The sequence below is a fragment of the Lathyrus oleraceus genome, chromosome 7 (genome assembly GCF_024323335.1).
Source record: "Lathyrus oleraceus cultivar Zhongwan6 chromosome 7, CAAS_Psat_ZW6_1.0, whole genome shotgun sequence".
Classification (NCBI taxonomy): Eukaryota; Viridiplantae; Streptophyta; class Magnoliopsida; order Fabales; family Fabaceae; genus Lathyrus; species Lathyrus oleraceus.
The window spans coordinates 208,911,362-208,916,819 of NC_066585.1; the positions used below are offsets into that span (position 1 = coordinate 208,911,362).

The window sequence follows — 5,458 nt, forward strand, 5'->3', positions numbered from 1 at the left end:
ACTTGCAGTTTGTATCCCATTCTCGACTCACCCATTCGAGCGATCAAGTTTTTGGCGCCGTTGCCGGGGACTTTTATTCAATCGATATCGTAACTCTTCCGTTACGCTGTAGAGACTAAGGTTTCTTTTTCTTCTATTTTCTTTCTTTCGTTGATTTGTATGCCACGCACTCGCTCTCAAGGCGAACCGCTCTATTTACGAATCAACGATATCGAACTATATCTCCGAGTCTTACGACGAATTCGGGAATATCGTGCTGAAAACAATCTCCCTCCTATAAACCTTCCTGATCTCAAAGATTTTCCTTCTTTAACCGAGATGGCAGAACCAGCTCGTGCTCTTAGAGATTACGCCGCTCCATCGCAAGATGAACCGCATTCAAGTATTGCTCCGCCCGCAATCGAAGCAAACAACTTTGAACTTAAACCTTCGTTGTTGCAGGCTGTGCAACAGAACCAATTCTCTGGAAATCTTACCGAAGATCCAAACCTTCATTTATCCGTATTTGTTCAATACGCTGATACTGTTAAAGCTAATGGTGTCACTTCAGAGGCAATTCGACTTCGTCTTTTTCCTTTCTCATTAAGAGATAGCGCTAGAAGATGGCTTCAATCTCTTCCTTCCAACTCAGTCACCAAATGGAACGAGTTGAAGAAAGTTTTTCTTGCCCGATATTTCCCGCCAAGCAAAACAGCTATGTTAAGAGCCCAGATAAACGGATTTAAACAGAAAGACAACGAGTCTCTTTTCGAAGCATGGGAAAGATACAAAGACATGATGAGACTTTGCCCACACCATGGTTTGGAAGACTGGTTAGTAATTCACACATTTTATAATGGTCTCTTATACAATACAAGGTTAACAATAGACGCCGCTGCAGGTGGTGCACTAATGAACAAACCTTATGCTGATGCTTACCAGCTTATCGAGAGCATGGCCCAAAACCACTATCAGTGGGGAACCGAACGAACGAATGTGGAAAAACCTCAACCGAAAACTAGCATGTACGAGATAAGTAACCTTGATCACGTCAATGCAAAAGTGGATGCTTTGGTCCAGAAGATTGAAAGTTTAAACGTATCGCCTCCAGCAGCCGTGGTTGCTATAACTCAGAATTGCGAGGTCTGTGGAATCCAAGGCCACACTCCTGCGGAATGTCAACTCTTGACTGGAATCCAAGCAGAGCAAGTAAACTATGCTCAAGGAAGCCCCTATTCGAATACCTATAACCCAAATTGGAAGAACCATCCAAACTTTTCATATAAGAGTAATAATGCTTTATACGCACCTGGACAGTCTCCAAATCAAGCCCCATCTATATCTCCAGGATATCAGAAACAGAATCCTAACAATAATACCCCTAGAAAATCCAACCTGGAAATCATGATGGAAAACTTTATAGCTTCCCAACAACAAACCAATAAAGATTTCTTAAACCAGAACATACACACTGGCGAACAACTTAAACAACTAGCAAGCAAAGTAGATGCCCTGGCTACCCATAACAAAATGCTGGAAACGCAAATATCTCAAGTAGCTCAACAACAAGCACCTACTGCTGCACCAACTGGTACATTCCCTGGACAGCCCCAACCCAATCCGAGAAGCCAAGCTCATGCAATTATATTGAGAAGTGGAACGGAAGTGGAAGGACCGTCTGACCCAAGGATAGAAAACCAAAACCCTAAGAAATCTACTGAGGAAAGTGAACCTAAGGAAAAGGAAGAGAGTAATAAGGAAACCCTAGAAAAGAGTGAACCTTATGTACCTCCACCACCTTACAAACCACCTATACCTTACCCTCAAAGGCTTGTTAAAACCAAAGATGTAGGCCAATTTAGAAAATTTGTTGATCTCCTTAAACAATTAAACGTTACAATTCCGTTTACCGAAGCTATCACGCAGATGCCCTCATATGCTAAATTCTTAAAAGAAATTCTTTCTAATAAGAGGAAACTTGAGGATAGCGAAACCGTTACACTCCCTGCCGAATGTAGCGCTATAATCCAAAACATGCCTCCTAAACTCAAGGATCCGGGTAGCTTCTCTATACCCTGTCACATAGGAAAATTTGTCATCGACAAAGCCTTATGCGATTTAGGAGCCGGAATTAGCGTTATGCCTTTATCCATATGTAAGAAACTGGAAATGGGAGAATTAAGACCGACCAAAATGTCTGTGCAATTAGCAGATCGTTCCATCAAATATCCTGTAGGAATCCTTGAAAACGTTCCCGTACGCATAGGTCAGTTTTACATTCCCACTGACTTCACAATTATGGACATTAGAGAAGATGATACGACACCTATTATACTAGGAAGACCATTCTTAGCAACTGCCGGTGCAATCATAGACGTAAAACGAGGACGACTCACCTTCGAAGTAGGTGAAGAGAAAATTGAATTCATTCTTTCCCAATTCTTGAAAGCACCTGCAATAGAAGATACATGTTACTTCATGGATATCATCGATGAATGCATAAAAGAAGCAGAGTCAGGAGAAGACAAATCATCAGACTATCTTTTAGAGGACAAATCTAAACAATGCCTAGCAATAACACCGGACCCTACGCAGTGTCTTAACAAACCAACCCCTGATTTGAAAACACTTCCCAAAAATCTAAGATATGAATTCCTAGACTTAGAACTTGAACGACCTGTGATAGTTAATGCAGATCTAGGAAGGCTCGAAACAGAAAAACTCCTACATATCTTAAGAAAAAATCCAACCGCACTAGGATACCACATCACCGATCTTAAAGGAATAAGCCCTTCTATTTGTATGCACCGCATCATGTTAGAAGAAGACTGTAAAACCTCTAGGGAACACCAGAGAAGACTAAATCCGATCCTAAGTGAGGTGGTAAAGAAAGAAATAACCAAGTTATTAGAAGCAGGTATTATATATCCTATATCTGATAGCAAATGGGTTAGTCCTGTACACGTTGTACCAAAGAAAGGAGGCATAACCGTTATTGAAAACGAAAAAGGAGAAACTATAACTAAACGAATCGAATCGGGATGGAGAATGTGCATTGATTATAGGAAACTAAACAAAGCAACCCGAAAAGATCATTTCCCTTTACCATTCATTGACCAAATGTTAGAACGATTAGCTAAACATTCACATTTCTGTTATTTAGACGGTTATTCAGGCTTCTTTCAAATACCAATTCACCCTGATGACCAAGAAAAGACAACATTCACATGCCCTTTTGGTACCTTCGCGTATAGACGAATGCCGTTTGGTCTGTGTAATGCCCCTGCAACTTTTCAAAGATGCATGATGGCAATATTCGCCGACTTTCTCGAAAACATCATGGAAGTATTTATGGATGACTTTTCTGTATACGGACAAAATTTCAAAGAATGCCTTGAAAACCTGGAAAGAGTTCTTGAACGATGTGTAAAAGTAAACTTAGTACTTAATTGGGAAAAGTGCCACTTTATGGTACAAGAAGGAATTGTTTTAGGACACATCATCTCGAACAGAGGAATTGAAGTAGACAAAGCCAAAATAGAGGTAATCGAAAATCTTCAACCCCCAAGAACCGTGAGAGAAGTACGAAGCTTTTTAGGACACGCTGGTTTTTACCGACGATTCATCAAAGACTTCTCTAAGATAACTAAACCCTTAACCGGACTGTTGATGAAAGATGCTGAATTCATATTCGACGATAACTGTTTAAAAGCATTTCAAACTCTTAAACAAGCATTGATCTCCGCACCCATTATGCAGACACCAGACTGGAATGAACCATTCGAAATAATGTGCGATGCCAGTGATTATGCTGTAGGTGCTGTTTTGGGACAAAGAAAGGATAAAAAGCTTCACGTTATATATTACGCTAGCAGAACCCTGGATGAAGCACAGATGAATTATGCCACAACCGAGAAAGAACTCCTAGCAGTGGTATTTGCGCTAGATAAATTTCGTTCTTACCTGGTGGGAGCCAAAATAATAGTTTACACTGATCACGCTGCTATCAAGTACCTTTTAACAAAAAAGGATGCTAAACCTAGACTCCTAAGATGGATCTTGTTACTACAAGAATTCGACTTAGAAATCAAGGACAAGAAAGGAACTGAAAACGTAGTAGCAGACCACCTCTCTAGACTTGAGAACCTTGAACCAGAAAGAACATCCATTAATGATGATTTCTCATATGATAAACTCATAGCTACTTTGGAAGAGAACAACTCCGACATGCAAGTAGAAACCACCTTAGCTATATCTGTCATACCATGGTACGCTGATCTAGTCAATTATTTAGCTGCCGGAATAGTTCCACCTACTTTATCTTACCAGCAGAAGAAACGATTCTTCCACGACATAAAACACTATTACTGGGATGATCCCTTACTTTTCAAAAGAGGCCCCGATGGTATTTTCCGTCGATGTATACCCGAAGAAGAGATAGAAAATATAATCCAACACTGTCACTCTGCGCCTTATGGTGGACACACAAGTACATCCAAGACCTGCTCTAAAATCCTACAAGCTGGCTTTTATTGGCCGACTATATGGAAGGACGTACATGCGGCTATTAAGGAGTGTGACAGATGTCAACGCACGGGAAACATATCTAGACGTGACGAGATGCCACAAAAAGGTATTTTGGAAGTAGAGATTTTTGACGTGTGGGGGATAGACTTCATGGGACCCTTTCCATCCTCTTTCGGTAACAAATACATACTCGTGGCAGTTGACTACGTATCAAAATGGATCGAAGCTATAGCTTCTCCAACAAATGACACCCGAGTAGTAACTAGACTCTTTAAGAATATAATATTTCCGAGATTTGGCATCCCAAGAATAGTAGTCAGTGATGGTGGATCACACTTTATATCCAAGGTACTCGAAAAACTACTACTTAAATATGGAGTGAGACATAGGATAGCAACATCTTACCACCCTCAAACCAGTGGACAAGTGGAAGTATCTAACAGAGAAATCAAGCAAATACTAGAAAAAACGGTCGCCACTTCAAGGAAAGATTGGTCATTGAAATTACCAGAAGCTTTATGGGCATACCGAACTGCTTATAAAACTCCCATAGGGACGACCCCATTTAAGCTCATTTATGGAAAATCCTGTCACCTCCCGGTAGAATTAGAACATAAAGCCTATTGGGCTATTAGAAATTTAAATTTGAATTATAAAGCCGCCGGTGAAAAGAGAATCCTTGACATAAACGAATTAGAGGAACTCAGAAGAGACGCCTATGAAAATGCCAAAATCTATAAAGAAAGAACAAAACAATGGCATGACAAGCGTATATCAAGGAAAATCTTCAAGCAAGGCGACGCAGTACTTTTATTTAACTCTAGACTAAAGTTATTCCCGGGAAAACTACGATCCAGATGGTCAGGACCTTTCCATATTACTAAAATCTTTCCCAGTGGAGCGGTAGAAATAAAAGGACAATCTACAGAACCGTTCACCGTAAACGGGCAAC

The 5,458-nt window shown here is 40.4% G+C and overlaps 1 pseudogene; it reads right to left on the reverse strand.

Annotated features, from left to right (window-relative positions):
* Nucleotides 1–703: 703 nt before the first annotated feature.
* On the reverse strand, nt 704–803 carry LOC127109111 (uncharacterized; annotated as a pseudogene).
* Nucleotides 804–5,458: the final 4,655 nt, after the last annotated feature.